Below are 20,136 nucleotides of genomic sequence, written 5' to 3'. Positions count from 1 at the left end.
ACCCCGAAACATTTGACCCAAGTTAAACATTTGAAAGGCAATGCTACCAAATACTAATTGTGTGTATGTAAACTTCTGACCCACTGGGAATGTGATGAAATAAATAAAAGTTGAAATGAATCATTCTTTCTACTTTTTTTTTCTAACATTTCACATTCTTAAAATAAAGTGGGTATCCTACCTGACCTAAGACAGGGAATTTCTTCTAGGATTTTTACATCCGTGTATATCCCCCCCCCCCCCAAGCAGACACCTCGACGGCCCTGAAAGAACTTCATTGGACTCTATGTAAACTGGAAACCACATATCCTGATGCTGCATATATTGTAGCTGGGGATTTTAACAAAGCTAATCTGAAAACAAGGCTCCCTAAATTTTATCAATATATCAAATGCGCGACCCGGGCTGGCAGCATTCTGGATCATTGCTACTCTAACTTCCACGACGCCTACAAAGCCCTCCCTCGCCCTACTTTTGGCAAATCTGACCACGACTCCATTTTTTGCTGCCAGCCTATAGACAGACACTAAAACAGGAAACGCCGTGCTCAGGTCTGTTCAATGCTGGTTCGACCAATCTGATTCCACGCTTCAAGATTGCTTTGATCACGTGGACTGGGATATTTTCCGGATAGCCTCAGACAACAACATTGATGCATACACTGATTCGGTGAGCGAGGTAATTAGCAAGTGCATCGGTGATATTGTACCCACAGGGACTATTAAAACCTTCCCCAACCAGAAACCGTGGATTGATGGCAGCGTTCGCGCAAAACTGAAAGCGCAAACCACTCATTTTAATCATGGAAAGGCGACCAGAAACATGACCGAATACAAACAGTGTAGCTATCCCCTCCACAAGGCAATCAAACAAGCTAAGCGTCAGTATGGAGACAAAGTAGTCGCAATTCAACGGTTCAGACACGAGCACATGTGACAGTGTCTACAGTCAATCCCGGATTACTAAAAGAAAACCAGCCCCGTCGCGGACACCGACGTCTTGCTCCCAGACAAACTAAACAACTTCTTTGCTCGCTTTGAGGACAATACAGTGCCACTGACACGGCCCGCTAACAAGACCCTGGGTCTCGACCCCGCCCTGTGCAACTGGGTCCTGGACTTTCTGACGGGCCGCCCCCAGGTGGTGAGGGTAGGAAACAACATCTCCACCCCGCTGATCCTCAACACTGGGGTCCCACAAGGGTGTGTTCTCGGCCCTCTCTTGTACTCCCTGTTCACCTATGACTGTGTAGCCATGCACGCCTCTAACTCAATCATCAAGTTTGCAGACGACACTACAGGGGAAGGCTTGATTACCAACAACGAGACGGCCTACAGGGAGGAGGCGAGGGCCCTCGGAGTGTGGTGTCAGGAAAATAACCTCACACTCAACGTCAACAAAACAAAGGAGATGATCGTGGACTTCAGGAAACCGCAGAGGGAGCACCCCCATATCCACATTGACGGGACAGTAGTGGAGAAGGTGGGAAGTTTTAAGTTCCTTGGCGTACACATCACGGGCAACTGAAATAGTCCACCCACACAGACAGCGTGGTGAAGAAGGAGCAACAGCTCCTCTTCAACCTCAGGAGGCTGAATAAATTTGGCTTGTCACCGAAAACACTCACAGTCTTTTTCATATGCACAATCGAGAGCATCCTGTATCACCGCCTGGTACCGCAACTGCTCCGCCCACAACCGTAAGGGTCTGCAGAGGGTAGTGAGGTTTGCACAACGCATCACCGGGGACAAACTACCTGCCCTCCAGGACACCTACACCGCCCGATGTCACAGGAAGGCCAAAAAGATCAAGGACAACAATCACCCGAGCCACTGCCTGTTCACCCCGCTATTATACAGAAGGCAAGGTCAGTACAGGTGCATCAAAGATGTGACCGAGAGACTGAAAAACAGCTTCTATCTCAAGGCCATCAGACTGTTAACTAACCTCCAGAAGAGCTTCAATGCCATACAACTCTCCTTCCGTGGCCTCCAACTGTTCTTAAACGCAAGTAAAACTAAATGCATGCTATTCAACCGATCACTGCCCGCACCTGCACGCCCGTCCAACATCACTACTCTGGACGGCTCTGACTTAGAATACGTGGACAACTACAAATACCTAGGTGTCTGGTTAGACTGTAAACTCTCCTTCCAGACTCACATTAAGCATCTCCAATCCAAAATTAAATCTAGAATCGGCTTCCTATATCGCAACAAAGCATCCTTCACTCATGATGCCAAACATACCCTCGTAAAACTGACCATCCTACCGATCCTCGACTTCGGTGATGTCATCTAGAAAATAGCCTCCAACACTCTGCTCAACAAACTGGATGCAGTCTATCACAGTGCCATCCGTTTTGTCACCAAATCCCCATACACTATCCACCATTGCGACCTGTACGCTCTCGTTGGTTGGCCCTCGCTTCATTCTCGTCGCCAAACCCACTGGCTACAGGTTATCTTCAAGTCTCTGCTAGGTAAAGCCCTGCCTTATCTCAGCTCACTGGCCACCATAGCAGCACCCACTCATAGCACGCACTCCAGCAGGTATATCTCACTGGTCACCCCCAAAGCCAATTCCTCCTTTGGTCGTCTTTCCTTCCAGTTCTCTGCTGCCAATGACTGGAACAAACTGCAAAAATCTCTGAAGCTGGAAACACTTATCTCCCTCACTAGCTTTAAGCACCAGCTGTCAGAGCAGCTCACAGATTACTGCACCTGGACATAACCTATCTATAATTTAGCCCAAACAACTAACCCTTCCCGTACTGTATTTATTTATTTATTTTGCTCCTTTCCACCCCATTATTTCTATTTCTACTTTGCACATTCTTCCACTGCAAATCTACCATTCTAGTTGTTTACTTGCTATATTGTATTTACCTCGCCACCATGGCCTTTTTTTTGCCTTTACCTCCCTTATCTCACCTCATTTTCTCACATTGTATATAGACTTATTTTTCTACTGTATTATTGACTATATGTTTTGTTTATTCCATGTGTAACTGTGTTGTTGTATGTGTCGAATTGCTATGCTTTATCTTGGCCAGGTCGCAGTTGCAAATGAGAACTTGTTCTCAACTAGCCTACCTGGTTAAATAAAGGTGAAATATTTTTTTTTTTAAACCAGTTGAGATAGATAGCTAACTAGCCAATTTAGCTTGCTAGCTAACGATAGCTAAGATGTTACCAAATTGGTTAGTGCTAACATTAGCTAACATGAGTTAGCTAGCTAAAGTTACTTAATATTTGTCAGACTTAGCTAGCTAACTAATTAATGTTAACTCTTTGGCCAGCTGCTGTAACATATTGTTTGTTTCTAGCTAGCAACATAGCTCGCTAGCTAGCTAAACCCATCTAAGTAAAGTTAAGAGTAGCAATGGTAACTTACTAGCATGCATCAATTTAATGTTGTCACCTAACATTCTTCTTTCTTGCTCTGTTGTTGTGGTTGTGCTGTGTCAAACATGGTAGACCTCGCGAGGAGGCAGTGGTAGTAAGGGAAAGGTGTCACCGGTCAATGAGGAAGAATGAGGATCCCCATTCACTGCAGGTTACGAGATAGGATGGGGAGATTAGTGCTTAGTGTTGCCGTGGTTGCAGTTTACCTGTATTTTGTTCTTATGTTCAAAATAATACAACTTTGGTGTATCTGTTCTCATGTCCCTGGACATGCACTACTCTTCCAGACTGCACATTACACCACAATGGGGTTGACGACCGTGCCACCACCATTGTCTTGTACAAGGGTACTGCAGTCATGGCAAAGGCCAAGAACTCAGGTGAGTTTTGAAGTTACGATAATTGTTCACATTGTCATGGAGAACACACACATCTTGCATTTTTGTAAGCCCATTTTACTGCACATTGTTCGACATTCACCATGAATGTTTTTATGATTTTTTCCCCGACCAGAGCCACCTGATGAAATGGTTGTGAGGAAGCTAAGGACATCAACCAGGAGTGGCATAAAATGCACTCTTTACCAAGCATTCCCTGGTGAGTTACAATTGTCTTGAAACAAGTTGGCATCCCCAGGCTGTCCCTATTTTGCTCACACGTTGCCTTCACTGAAATTTATTGGACTTAAGTTTTATAATCTTGGCTGATATTCATTACCTTGTTTATGCTTCTTTTTTACGTGTTTCAGGGCCCCTTCCTGACATGACGTGCTGTCTGCTGGACCAAGTTTGAGGAGCATGAGACCACAGCCTGCCAGCCTGTCAAGGTGCTGCATGGACTGGAAGAAATGACTCTGGTTGATGACTCTGGTTGATTTGGTCCAATGCCCTGTGGGTCAGTACTGTCATATCAGTGTCCCCCAACTTTCACCAGGGAGATTCTAAAGCATCCAGATGCTCCTGCATTCCCCCAACTCCAAGTAAAAGAAAGTCAATTGCACTGTATTTTAAACTTTGTCCCTACTTGCGGAGAGCTTAAAGGTGTCACCAGCATTGTCATCTGCCATTGAGAATGGCACAGTCGAGCAATCTGCGTGTCCACTATGGAAGGAAATGAGGAAACCATGTGTGACTGCTAGCCGGTTTAGGGAGGAATGCCACGAGCGTGGGGCGTCATCTAAGCAGGCCATAACCATGAGAATGCTTAAAGGTGAGAGGCAAACCAAAGCTATGACAAAGGGTATTCAGCTTGAGCCAGAAGTTCTACAGAACTACTCTGAATTATTTTATGTCTTGGTCAAACCTTGCGGTTTCATTGTGCACCCAGATGCACCACATCTTGGGGCAATTCCTGATGGGAAAATGTATGACCTGCATCGCCGCCCTCCGGGCTAGCCGAGATCAAGTGCCCTGATGTTGAGAGTGTAACTGATGTGAAGGACTGTAAGTTTGTCAATGACCAGGCCAAACTCAGACACAGCCACAAATATCACTGACCTCTTCTACACCTACACGGCTGTGTACCTTAAAATGGATGTAGTGTAGCATCTGAGCCAATCCTATTTGGCAGGGCACTGTTTCCCAAGGCAATGCACATATGATATACTGTAAGTAACTAATTAACATTGTATGTAGAGGAACATTTATTTTAATGAATGAATTTGTATGATCTTTGTATGGACCCACAACCCACTTGAACCCACAACCCACATGAACCCACAACCAGGGTTGTGGGGTCGATTCCCACAGGGGACCAGTATGAAAATGTATGCACTCACTACTGTAAGTCGCTCTGGATAAGAGCATCTACAAAAATGTAAATGTAAGCAACATTGCAATAGAGTAAATTGTTCTGAGTTAATTGTGGGATCTTTGTTATGTCATGACAGGCTACACATAACATGTCACGTAATTAATATTCAATTGTATTTACTGAATAAAATCTTCAAATAAAAAAATTGTGTTATCTCTTTAACAGATGAATGCATTTTGCAAACACTAAATCCCAAAACACCATCGTATTCATGAAACCTATTAATCAATACATATTCAATATACAAATGATCCCAAATTCATATCTTGTCTGTGAACAGATCAATGTATAATAATCACAAAAAAACACATTAATGGAACTAAAATCATGAATCATTAATTTGTAGTGTGTGCACTGCCGTGCTTGAGCATGTTTTCACACTGACGTATCACTCTTGAGATGCAGAGGACCCTGGCAGTTCACAATTAAGCAGCAGCTCCTCCACAGTTGATTGACAGAGCCTGCCAGAGTGAGTGGGATAATCATGTCCCAGATATGGCACTCCTTCCCCCTTCTAATGGCTCTCTCCACTAGCACTCTCAGATGTTCAATGGCTTGCGTTTGCTCGATGTCCTTCTGTGTTAGCGGAGTTGCTTTTTTGAATGGGGGAATGAGGAGCGTTGACCCCACATCTGACAGCATCCTCCCCATGAGGAACCCCTTGTCTGCCATGCATCCATCACCAGGCTCAAACAGCTGGAGGATTGCTCTTCCCATTTCAGCCTTCTGGGCCTTGGACCAGTAGATTAACCTGGAGGCAAAGGTGGCAATGGACTCCCAGAACAGCATGAAGACCTTCTCTGAGTGGAACCGGGTATAGAACCTGAAGTTCTCATCGCATGCACATGTCCCAGTACAATACAACGACGAGACAGCCTATAGGGAGGAGGTCAGACACCTGGCAGTGTGGTACCAGGATAACAACCTCTCAAGACAAAGGAGATGATTGTGGACTACAGAAAAAAGAGGACCGAGCATGCCCCTATTCTCATCGACGGGATTGCAGTGGAGCAGGTTGAGAGCTTCAAGTTCCTTGCTGTTCACATCACCAGCAAACTATCATGGTCCAAGCACACCAACACAGTCGTGGAGAGGGCACGACAATGCCTCTTCCCCCTCAGGAAACTGAAAAGATTTGGCATGGGTCCTCAGATCCTCAGAAAGGTTCTACAGCTGCACCATCGAGAGCATCCTGACTGGTTGCATCACTTCCTGGTATGGCAACTGCTCTGCCTCCGACCACAAGGCACTACAGAGGGTATTGTGTACGGCCCAGTACATCACTGGGGCCAAGCTTCCTGCCATCTAGGACCTCTATTCCAGGCGGTGTCAGAGGAAGAGGCCCAAAAAATTGCCTAGGACCCCAGCCACCCTAGTTATAGACTGTTCTCTCTGATACCTCACGGCAAGCGGTAACCTAGCGCCAAGTCTAGGTCAAAAAGGCTTCTTAACAGCTTCTACCCCCAAGCCATAAGACTCTTGAACAGAGTGTGTGACAAATCAAATTTTATTTTATTTTTGATGACAGGCATAGTCATGGTCTACTGCAGTCAGTGCAGAGGCACCAACACTTCTGTCCATAGCAGAGACATCCATCTTCTGTTTCCGGACATTGGTTCCCAGTCACGCACTTGCTCTATCAAAGGGAAAGACCCGTGACTACATGCTCTTCCCACAGTCGTTCCAGGAGAACTGACAGGGAACAATACATGCAATTTCAATCTTCCACCAGAAGTTGTTCGTTTTTTTTGTCATGTTAATACAGATGCGACTCAGTCATTAATTATTTTTGGCATAGTTGATGTGCAAAAGAACTGGTTGTATGTACTAAACAAAATGGATGCTATGCAGCCTGGATTATGTTCTTGTCACTTGCTAGCTATCTAGCCAACTTCAGCTAACATTGAACCTGGAATGACAGTACACTAGCTGCATTTGAATTTGTTTGAGCTTTTTTTCTTTAGGCATTAACTTGGATATGTCCATGATAATGACGTTGATCTTTGATTTCGACTGGCTCAGAAAAAGTTGTCTCGTCATGTCTGGGCACTGTTCACCCTAAATAAAAGTTAAATTAAGGTTAAAAACTCTATGTATGGTAATATAGAGATCGAAATTCAAAAGTAAACCATTGTTTCCGAAGTTAGACAGGCAGACAGCGAGGATTATATTAAACCCCACTGTACCAAACTAAATGGGCTCCCGAATGGCGCAGCGGTCAAAGGCACTGCATCTCAGTGCAAGAGGCATCACTACAGACCCTGGTTTGATTCCAGGCAGTATCACATCCGGCCGTGATTGGGAGTCCCATAGGGCAGCACACAATTGGCCCAGTGTCATCTGTGGTTGGTTGTCATTGTAAATTAGAATTTGTTCTTAAAACCTCTCTAGGGTATGTGGGACGGTAGCGTCCCACCTCGTCAACAGCCAGTGAAAACAACAGAAATCCCATAATTTAGATTCCTCAAACATAAGTATTTCACACCATTTTAAAGCTACACTTGTTGTAAATCCAGCCAACGTGTCCGATTTCAAAAAGGTTTTACAATGAAAGCACACCAAACGATTATGTTAGGTATGAGCCAAGTCACAGAAAAAGACAGACATTTTTCCAGCTAAAGAGAGCAGTAACAAAAAGCAGAAATAGAGATAAAATTAATCACTACCCTTAATCTTCATTAGATGACACTCATAAGACTTCATGTTACACAATACATGTATTTTTTGTTCAGTCCTATCCCGTCAGGGAGGAGGACCTGGTGCAATCCACCGTGCGCCCAGCGGGACGCCCTGAACTGCCCATGGCCGGATGTGCCACAGGTGCCGGGGCACCGCTCGAGAGGTCGCTTGTCTAGCCGGAGGGCTATGCCGGAGGGCTATGTCGGAGGGCTATTCCGGATGGCCATCAACTGAACCATGGGGCTCTCCCGATCGTTATCCCAGTGTACAGGGGCAGGAGGAAGATTACCAGCTGAACACCAGAACAAATGCCGGCCGCCAGGTCCCCTCCCTGGTACATCTGATTCGGGGCTAATTAGAGCTGGTCCCCCTAGACGGCCCGTTGGCCCGATGGTAGGGTTTAGGTTCTGGAAAATGCACGCATCCGCTGAGGTCGCCGCTCGTCTAGCCGGAAGGCATATTCGGAAGGCCATCAACTGAACCGCGGGGTAACCACAACCATAACCAGACCACAAAGGGACAGTATATGGGAAGATATTTGTGAAGACAGGGTTTGAGAAATTGTGTCTCTTGGAGCCGGTGCGTTGCGGGGTGAACGTCACCTCATGCATCACTGCCTGGGTGGGTCACTCCCCGCACCGGAACACCAATGTAGGGCCACTAGGTCAGACGGGTCGGCTGGATCTCGCTCGAACGGTGCGCGGCTGGAGCTTATCGGAATAGGGGGTAAACCGAATCCGAAAGGGGCTCCCCCGATAGAAGCCATTCCACATGGGGCGGGAGGAACAACACCGACTGAACACCAGCTTAGAAAGCCGGCCGCCAGGTGCCCTCCCAGGTGGAACACGATTGCAAATCAGTTGGCAGAGCGCCAAATTAAAATGAATTACTATGAAAATTACTATAAAATCAAAACTTTCATTAAATCACACATGAAAAATACCAAATTAAAGCTACACTGGTTGTGAATCCAGCCAACACGTCAGAATTCAAATAGGCTTTTCAGCGAAAGCATACGATGGTGTTATCTGAGCATAGCACCATAGTAAACAAAAGAGAGAAAACATTTCAACTTTGCAGGCGCGACACAAATCGCAGAAATAAAAATATAATTCATGCCTTACCTTTGACGAGCTTCTGTTGTTGGCACTCCAATATGTCCCATAAACATCACAAATGGTCCGTTTGTTCGATTAATTCCGTCGATAGATATCCAAAATATCCATTTATTTGGCGCGTTTGATCCAGAAAAACACCGGTTCCAACTTGCTCAAACGTGACAACAAAATATCTCAAAGGTTACCTGTTAACTTTGCCAAAAAATGTCAAACTACTTATGTAATACAACCTTAGGTATTTTTTAACGTTAATAATTGATGAAATTGAAGACGGGATGATATGTGTTCAATACAGGATTAAAACGATATGTAGCATGCCTTCTGTTTGATTGAAGCGCATGTCCAGGTAACCTGGAGTGCCTCGACTTCAAGATGGCCGTATTTCTTTATTACACAAAGGAATAACCTCAACCTATTTCTCAGGACTATTGACTTCTAGTGGAAGCCGTAGGAACTGCAAGCAATTCGCTTAGAAATCTGGTTTCCCAATGAAATTTCATTGAAAAGACAGTGACCTCAAAAAAAAAAAGATCTGAATGGTTTGTCCTCTGGGTTTCGCTAAATATGTTCTTTTATACTCACAGACATGATTTTAACAGTTTTAGAAACTTCAGAGTGTTTTCTATCCAAATCTACTGATAATAGTCAAATCTTATCTCCTGGGGATGAGTAACTGGCATTTGAATTTGGTTATGCTTTTCATCCAAACGTGAAAATACTGCCCCCTACCCTAGAGAAGTTTTAACTGACTTGCCTAGTTAAATAAAATGTTAAATAAATGCTAGGCTGGAAGCAAAATAATATAATGTGCAAATTGAGATAAATACAAGAGATGATTCGGACAGCAACATGAACATGATATTGTTATGGAGGCACAGTGATCATTTTCAGATGGAACTGTTAGCAGGCTGTGTGTCTGTGAAGGCCAATAGAGCATGGCTTGGAACGCTGCTCATCCAATCCGCATCCAGGATCCAAACAACCATTTTCATAATTATTTGGTGTGTGTTCGTAAATTCACTCTGGCTACCTACTCTGATTTCAGAGCACTGTTGTCTGAGTGTGCCAGAGCACAGAATAACTGATGAATTTACTAATGCTCCAGACCTGTTGAATTTTGCCGTTGTCAGTAAACTTAGGCAAAAAAGTTTAATTAAATTGTTGCCAGCAGCACAGTTACAGTCGCCAACGCTCTGGATAACATGAAAACAGCCTAAACGGCTCTGCTAGGGCGAGTAAAATGGTCAGAGTGAGGTGTTCTCTCATTTGTGTCTGGAAGTATCTAGCAAGCTAGCCAAAGTTAGCCAGTTAGCTTGGGTGCTTGAGTGCCATTGTGTGGTCAGAACGCTCATATCAACCCTACTCCTCGGCCAGAGCGTCCAGTGTGCTCTCTGAACTCTCCGAGAGCGAAACGCTCTGAATTTATGGCCAATCTGACATTGCTCTGAATTTTTGAACGCCCAGAGCGCACTCTCAGGTACTCCAGATTTAATTTAGGAACACACCCTCGGTGACGTGAATATATTCAGTATACTTTTATCTAAAAAGGCAAACTTTTTAAATGTTTCACTATTTTAATTGTTCTGAAATTCACTGAATTTCAGATGATCCGATCTCCTTTCTCCTCAGAGGAGCCTCCACTGCTATATGCTGATAACAATTAATTATTTTGCGCAACGAGAGACATTACGTTTCTGTCACTTCCGATTAAAACATCTTAAAAGACTAACCCTTTTCAAAAATGTTTTGATCGAACATTGAATTTGGCCTTACTGCTTTAAGCCCATAGAAACACATTGAATAACCCATTCATACATAGCAAAACAGATCATACACATTTTTATCAAAAGGAATTATGTTTTGAATCATCTGTCCTATATCTTAGATTTAAGAAACCTCTGGAAGTGTTTTATTTATTAAAAAAATGTTGACCCATATTTAACACTTTTTGTTTTTGCCACAAAACTCTTTTCATAATTCCGTTTTTTTCTTCTTCCCGATATCGGGTTACCTTCAAACAAGTCTTGTGAAGCTTGTGTGCATGGTAGAGCAAAATAACATGTTCATGAGAGTCTCCGCTTTGGATAGTGGGGTGATATTAGTTTCTAGCAAAAACAGATATCTCTAGCTTAAACAGACGGAAATTAAGGGAATTGTTGTATTAGGCTAACTACACTGGCATGTGGGCGCGTCAATCGACTCTAAGGCACAGATGTCATTTCAACATCTATTCCATGCTGGTTCAATGTAATTTCAATGAAATGACGTGGAAACAACATTGATTCATCTAGTGTGGGTTCAATCATTTCAAAACTGATTGACATGAATAAAAATGACATTTTTAGCATGCGGTTCTCAAGTTGAATTAAGAAACGTAACAACAGGAATTGACAAGGAGTGACTGGTGTCAGAGTGAAAGAAAGTTTTACGGTCACCTTTCTCTGTTGATTGCTATTGGAATGTTTTTGTGCTGTCCCACGCATTGATTACAGATCATTAAAATAAAAGTAACCAGAGCACTTAATATACACAAGTATACAAAGATATACAAAGATAATGTAACCTTTTTATATATCCCTAAGTCAAAATAACAAACTTAATTAGTTTGGCCACATCACCTTGGATACTGTTTTTCTTTTCTTTTGTTTGTGTGCAAACAATAATGCAGCTTCTATCTTGCAATACTAGCTGAGATAAGGTAGCCTAATTCAAATAACATGTCACACTAGGAATGATAGAACTGTTGCTATTGTAGCAGGTTTTTATTGTTGTGGGAAAACTATTGAAATCATATAATGGCTACGGGCTCTATTCAATCTGTAACCCGCGATAGAAATGCAAATGTTATTTCCTATTGAGCCAGCATAAGCTCCCTTTACCGTGAATGCAGTCTCTGCTAAAGCAGCAACATTACCTTCAAATTTGAATCACGCTGAAAAGCTGATTTCCTGTGATGCAGATTGAATAGAGCCCTTGGTTAATCTTGAATAGCAGCTAAAGACCAGGCTGTGAATAAAACATTCCTGGTTTATGGTCAGTTCTATTGCTGCTGTGTGTTGAAAATGCTCACCAATATCATACATTTTCATAATTTCTGCATTGCAGATTTGATTGAACTTCAGCCTTTAATTTGGACTGTCTGCTTTTCCATCTATGACAAATTCTGTTAATGTCAATAGCAGACCTTTCACTCATTATTGCTCCTTCCCCTTGCGACTCACTCATGGACAAGAGGGAAATACCACTCAAAAGTTTTCCATCACACTCTCTTGCATATAACCTTTACTTCAGCTGAGCCCTATACTACAAATCAGGTTTGAGGTAAATTTGGTCAACTCTGAGTTTAACTCGGGATAACCGGTACTACGAAAGTGTCTCACTTTTTAGCCAGGTACAGTTGGCAGCAAATCCTTCAGAACTAATCTGCTCCGGGGCAGGCTAACTCAGGGCTAACTCCATTTATCCTCAATGAAGTGTCTGAGCCATGTGTTGAGGACTAATGAAATCAGATACCCTCCCTTTTGCAAAGATTGTGTCCGTGTTCAAGAGCTTCAAAACTGTGATGTATCATGGCTAAATTATGATTAAGTGACTAATCTACAAATAATATTGAGTAGTTAATTATGATGCAAGGTGATTTGTAGATTAGTCAGTCTCGCTTCGCCTTTAAAGTTGACTGCAATGTCGAGGAAGAGGACTGATTAAATATGTTATTAATCAAGTATTTTTTTGTGTGTAAAAAAAATGTTATTTTAAAATACCTTTCACATTACACCTTTAGCAATGACAGCATTTGCTTTCCAAACTGTACGTTTTTCACCTGATTGTATTTTGAAATTTGCAAAAGGCAAACTGACAGCTGCAATCAACCATAGACATATAATCCATAGATGGCTGTTCCCATTCAAGTCAAGACTGGCAACCATTTCTGTAGTCCACCCATGTTTGGTAACAGTCAAATTGCCAGGGTTAGAGGTTCCAGAGAACAACACAACAAGCTGTTCCACAGATAGGAGTGAGAGGAGTGGGAAAAAGGTGCTTGTGCTTTGATATGCACACCAAAGACGACATTAACGATAAGTAATACAATAAAGAAGGCACTTCCAAAAGCCTAATTCACCCCTTAGCCTGCTGAATTTGCAAGATAACTTTTCTTTCATTTAGATTTTGGTTTTCTTTTCTTCCATGAAATGAATTCAAATCCATCTGGTTTGAAACATGTTGTCATGCTTTTCTACACAAAGGCAGACTATCAGGGGACTGTATAGAACGTAGCTTTGGAGTAGACTAACTGGGGCTGGTTGCTGTGGATAAAATAAATATTGTGGACATTGGCCATCTCACCTCTGTGATATCCCAGCTGTGATCTGAATCCCTGCGAGGCGCTGGGCATTGGAGGTTCAGGTGGAGGATAGAGATAGCCCACTAGTGCTGGCTGGAAAATCGATCGTGCCAGGCTGGGGTCGGTTGTGCCACCTCCTTCCTTCTCCTCTTCCTCCAACATGATAGCATGGATAAGCATCAATCTGGTAAGATTTTGCAAAAAGATAAGCATCAAGGAACATGAGATAGGCATCAAGCTAATTTTAATATGTTGCATTCAATAGGGGGGAATTAGCATAACATTATGGACACCTGGAGAACGCCATCACGAATATGATGCCTAGGTGAATACGTTGCATTCAATAGGGGGGAGATTAGTGTCACACAATGGATGCCTAGAGAAAGGCGTCATGAACATAATGCCTCAACATTCCGTCTGTGACGCTTTATCAAAAAGTTATATTTGTCACGTGGCATGATGCGAATGTCAATACATTGGATTCAAGGTAAAAAAGTTGGTGATAAAGCTGCAGTGGGTAAATTGTCTGTCGGTTTTTATAGCGTTTCTCTCTCTCTCTCTATTCTCTAATCCCCTCTCTCTCTTTCTTATCTCTCTCCCTCCATCCTTCCTTCTCTCTCCCTCTATCCTTCCTTCTCTCTCCCTCTTTGCCTCCCTCTGTCTATCTTTTCTACCTCCTCTTTATCCCCTCCTCCTCCTTCTTATCCCCTCCTCCTCCTTCTTATCTCTTTCCCTCCCCCTTCTTTCATCCCCTCCACCCTCTTTCCCCTCTCTCCCTCTCTCTCCCCTCCCTCCTCTCGCCCCCTCCCTACTTCACCCTCTCCCTCTTTCTCTCCCTCCTCCCCCTTCTATTCTCTCCCCCTCCTCTCTCCCTCAATCCCCATCACTCATCTCTCTCTCCCTCCTCTCTCTCCCTCAATCCCCATCACTCATCTCTCTCGCCCTCTCCCTCCTCTCTCTCCCTCTATCCCACCTCCACCTCTCTCTCCTATCGCAACTGACTGGGTATTGACACATAAGTCATTATATTATTTTGAAGGCAGAAAACTTGGTGATAAAGCTGCAATGGGTACATTGGTGAAAGACTCAGACAGGCAGGCAGACAGAGAGACAAACTCTAATCTCAACCATAAACCTAACCCTAGCTTCATTTCCATATCCAGGCTCAAACCTAACCCCAGCTGTATTGTAAGGGTTAGTGTTGAGGTTGGAGTTCGGTTTGAGCAGGGATGTGGGCAAGAAGTTAGCTTTGGTGTTATGTCTAGGGTTAGGGTTGAGCCAAGATGTAGCGAGGGTTGAGGCTAGGTTTAGGGCTGAGCTGGGACATAGACATGAAGCGAGAGTTAGGGTTAGAGTTGAGCTGAGAATTGAACATGAAGCTAGGGTTAGAATTGAGGTTTAGGGTTGAGGTGGGATGTGGACATGAAGCTTGAGTTAGGGTTGAGGGTTAGAGTTTAGTTTTAGGTGAGGATTGAGCCAGAATGTGGACTTGAAGCTAGGGTTAGGTTTGAGGGTGGGTTAAGGGTTGACCCAGGAAGTGGACATTACGCTAGGGTTAGGGTTAGGGCCTGAGAATGAACAATTCATTAATTCACCCCACCCCCCACTACATGGCAGAAAAGTAGGCCTCACTTGAAGCTTGGCCTAAAGTTAATGTGCTTTGAGTGACATCGGCAGAATAGTTGAGGCTAGAAACACAATTCACATATTGGATCGTTCAGCAGATGCTCCCGATGAACGCAAACCTACACCTGACCATGTAAAATGAGCTCTTCACAGTAAAAAGGTCCATATAAAAACATAACCTACAGCCCTAATAGAACCATGACACCCCCGTGGACTCAAATGAGCTGGCTTACCGTCCTTCCACAAAACCCATTGTGACCTTATAGGGATTGCTTTGGTTGATGCCCTTGCTTCCTGTGGCAACAGAAAGTGGCTGAATTCATCCTCAACATGGTCCTTCATTCTCTCCCTGCAGTTACACAAAAACACTGTCTTCCATCCTCTGTCAACAGTCAATTCTTGAAGGGATTCTTCAGGTGTTTGGCAATGACATCCTTTATCTACTTCCCCAGAGTCAGATGATCTCGTGGATACTATTTTTATGTCTCTGCATGCTGGCAGATACAGTACCATAGACTTCAGTCATTGTGCTAACACTAGTTAGCATTGAGTAACGAAACTACTTATAACTTCCTTCATACTAGACACAGAAACATAACACGGGTATCCATTTCCACGAGTTCCTCTGACTCTTGGTAAGTAGAAAAAGATTCCTTTAATGTGAATACTTGAAACTCAGGGCATGGTTGAAGAGTGTCCCTAGGAGCCGTATGTTGAATTTCAGCTTCCTGCGATTACAGGAAGTGATTTAATTGGGGACCATAGTGCACCTACGTCACATCGCTGAGTGTACCTATAAAGAGATGCATGGGTATGAGGGTGTGAACGATGCTGAATGGGCATAAACAAAGAAGAGCTCTCTAGCACTTAACATAATCTTTCAAGGGCAATTTCTCCTACTTGTTAATCAAAGCAGCATAACTTTTCCATGCTTCCTCCAATCACAGTGAATACCATTTTGGATCTCAAAATCTTTTGTAATCTGTAAAAACAATTATTCTGGATTTTTTGACATAACCCCAGTTGAGATGGGTCGTCACATATTAGCCTGAATATAATTAAAATATATCAAACAGTATTATTATTATTTTCTTTGCCATGATATGTTAGGCTGCTCCTTTCCATTCTGGAGTGTTTGATCTAATGCATTCTGAGAAATTAAATTTTCCCCTAATATTTAATAACATTATTTCAGACAACCTACAAAATTATTTTTGAATGTTTCCAGACCACTATAATCATTAACTTTTACTTGGTACTCATCCCGGATCCGGGAGCACCCTCATCAGTAAAAAAGCTGACTAGCATAGCCTAGCATATCGCCACAAGTAAATACTAGCATCTAAATATCATGAAATCACAAGTCCAAGACACCAGATGAAAGATACACATCTTGTGAATCCAGCCATCATTTCTGATTGTTTAAATGTTTTACAGGGAAGACACTATGTATTTCTATTAGCTAACCACGATAGCAAAAGACTATCGTGGTTATCGTGGGTTTTTTTCTCCACCATTTTTTTACTGCATAGGTAGCTATCACAAATTCGACCAAATAAAGATATAAATAGTCACTAACCAAGAAACAACTTCATCAGATGACAGTCTGATAACATATTTATTGTATAGCATATGTTTTGTTCGAAAAATGTGCATATTTCAGGTATAAATCATAGTTTTACATTGCAGCCACCATCACAAAATCTCACCAAAGCAGCTAGAATAACTAGAGACCAACGTGAATTACCTAAATACTCACTCATAAAACATTTATGAAAAATACACAGTGTACAGCAAATGAAAGACAAAGATCTCGTGAATCCAGACAATATTTCAGATTTTTTAAGTGTTTTACAGCGAACACACAATATAGCATTATATTAGCTTATTACAATAGCCAACCACACAGAAGCATTGATTCATGCACGTTAGGGATAGCGAATAAACCAGCAAAAGATATTACATTTTTCACTAACCTTCTCAAAACTTCATCAGATGACAGTCCTATAACATCATATTACACAATACATATATGGTTTGTTCGAAAATGTGCATATTTAGCGGCAAAAATCGTGGTTATACAATGAGAATAGTAGCCAAACTGCAAACAAAATGTCGGGAGAAATCTTGGGAGAGGCACCTAATCTAATCAATAACTAAACATAAACTTGACAAAAAAATACAGGTTGGACAGCAAAGATACATTAGTTCTTAATGCAACCGCTGTGTTTGTCACGATCGTCGTAATGAGGCAGAGTGGACCAAGGCGCAGCGTGATAGAAAGACATCTTCTTTATTATGAAAACGAAACAAACGAACAAAAACAACAAACAAACGAACAAAAACAACAAACAGAAGACCGTGACGCTATTCAAACAAATAGTGCTGACACTAAACACTACACATAGACAATTACCCACAAAAGCCTACTGGCTATGGCTGCCTTAAATATGGCTCCCAATCAGAGACAATGAATGACAGCTGTCTCTGATTGAGAACCATTCAGGCAACCATAGACTTACCTAGACACCTACACTCAACACAAACCCATACACTCCCAAAACCCCCTATACCATACAACCACCCCAGACGAGACAACTATACACAAACATCCCCCCTGTCACACCCTGACCTAACCAAAATATTACAGAAAACAAAGATAACTAAGGCCAGGGCGTGACAGTGTTAGATTTTTAAAATTAACGTTACTACGACATACAGCGTTAAAGCGAGACCGCACCGAAATGAATGGCGGAATAATAGTTTAACATTTTTTAAACAGAAATACGAATTAACATCATAAATAGTTCTTACTATTTGATTAGCTTCCATCAGAATCTTGTGCAAGTTGTCCTTTGTCCAGAATAATCGTTGCTCGGTTGTAGATTGTCGTCTTCAACTTTGGAATTAGCAGCAAACACTAGCCATGTGGCGAAGACGTGTCCAACTCACCATAACGCAGCACAAATAAAATACCGAAAATCGCAATATACTGATATAACTCGGTTTAAAATAACTACATTATGATGTTTTTAACACCTATATCGAATAAAATCAGAGCCGGATATATCTAATGCCTATAACGAGAGCTTTTCAGAATGCAATCCTGAGGTCTGTCTTGCGCCATGACGAACGTTGAAAAGACTGCACACCCGGTTCCAAGAGCTTTTGTACGGCCTCAGATCTACCTAGACACCCCATTCCAATTCTCACTGCTTACTGACATCTAGGGGAAGGCGTATGCAGTGCATGTCGACCCATAGATTACATGCAAATTAATAAACTGACCCTGGAACAGAGTGCCCGATTTCAGATTTCTCACTTCCTGACAGGAAGTTTGCTGCAAAATGAGTTCTGTTTTACACACAGATATAATTCAAACGGTTTTAGAAACTAGAGAGTGTTTTCTATCCAATAGTAATAATAATATGCATATTGTACGAGCAAGAATTGAGTACGAGGCAGTTTAATTTGGGAACGTTTTTTTACAAAGTCGAAATGGCGCCCCCCTATTGAGAAAAGGTTAAACTTTTGTAGGAGGATGAGTTTTAATAATGAAATGTTTCAAAAACATATTAAATATAGTAATGGAAACAATACAATACATGTCAAAATAAACATGTTCATAATGATGTATGTGTAACGCTGGAAGTTGGGAAGCAAGTACAGCGAGTGAATTGAATAACACATGGAACAAAACAAGGAACACGAGTAACGTACAGACATGAAACACAGAAACATAATCAATAATGCCTGGGGAAAGAACCCAAGGGAGTGACAGATATAGGGTAATCAAGAAGGTGATGGAGTCCATGTGAGTCTCATGAGGTGCAGGTGCACGTAACGATGGTGGCAGGTGAGCGTAATAATGAGTAAACTGGCGACAACGAGCGCCAGAGAGGGGAAGCATGAGGAGACGTGACAGTATGGAATAAGTGAAACATTTGAATTTCAACAAATTTTATTGAATTAAAGTAATTGTCCAGTGTTTAATGTTTTCTATGAAATATTACTATCATTTCTTACAAAATTAGTTAAATAGTTTTCCTACCAAAATTTTTTAATTAAGTAAATGTTAAATAGCAGCTTTTCTGTGTTGGAATGGTGTGGGTGTACCCCATCAACAGAATGGTATGGGCGTATATGTCTGTCACGGCCTGACCTTAGTTAACTTTGTTTTCTTTATTATTTTGGTTAGGTCAGGGTGTGACATGGGGATGTATGTGTTTTGTCTAGGTGTTTGTATGTCTATGGTTGCCTAGATTGGTTCTCAATTAGAGGCAGCTGTTTATCATTGTCTCTGATTGGGAACCATATTTAGGCGGCCATATTCCGTTGGGTATTTCGTGGGTTATTGTCTATATGTAAGTTGCCTGTGTCTGCACTTGTTTAATATATAGCTTCACGTGCGTTTGTTGTTTTGCATAGTTTGTTTAACCTGTTGAGGACAGAGGGCGCTGTTTTCACTTTGGGGGAAAATCGTGCCCAATTTAAATGGCCTCGTACTCAATTCTTGCCTGTACAATATGCATATTATTATTACTATTGGATAGAAAACACTCTCTAGTTTCTAAAACCGTTTGAATTATATCTGTGAGTAAAACAGAACTCATTTTGCAGCAAACTTCCTGATAGGAAGTGGAAAATCTGAAATCGATGCTCTGTTCTAGGGCCTGCATATAAATGTCCTTGATATTTGTTAGTATACATGCACTTCATACGTCTTCCACTAGATGTCGACAGGCAGTGAGAGAAGAAATGAAGTGTATAACTTGATCTGGGGTCGAATAAAAGCTCTCGGCATGACGTGTCACCAGTTTCCTGTTTTCTGGAGAGCGCGAGAAGGGACCTGGTATTGCCTTCTGAAAAGCTGTCATTATAGACGACTAATATCTCCGGGAAATCTAATTGAGAAATAAGAAGAACACGAGAAAATAAGAAGAATTTGAAGATCTCCTCCCTGTAGGCCTCTCCTCTCATCGTCGCCGCTGATCAGGCCTGCCAATGTCGTGTTGTCAGCTAACTTGATGATGGTGTTGGAGTCATGCTTGGCCATGCAGTAGTGGGTGAACATGGAGTACAGGAGGGGACTAAGCACACACCCCTGTGGGGCCGTGTTGAGGGTCAGCGTGGCGGAGGTGATGTTGCCTAC

This window comes from Salvelinus fontinalis, chromosome 18 (genome assembly GCF_029448725.1).
Source record: "Salvelinus fontinalis isolate EN_2023a chromosome 18, ASM2944872v1, whole genome shotgun sequence".
In the NCBI taxonomy this organism is placed as follows: domain Eukaryota; kingdom Metazoa; phylum Chordata; class Actinopteri; order Salmoniformes; family Salmonidae; genus Salvelinus; species Salvelinus fontinalis.
This window is presented reverse-complemented; position numbering follows the sequence as displayed.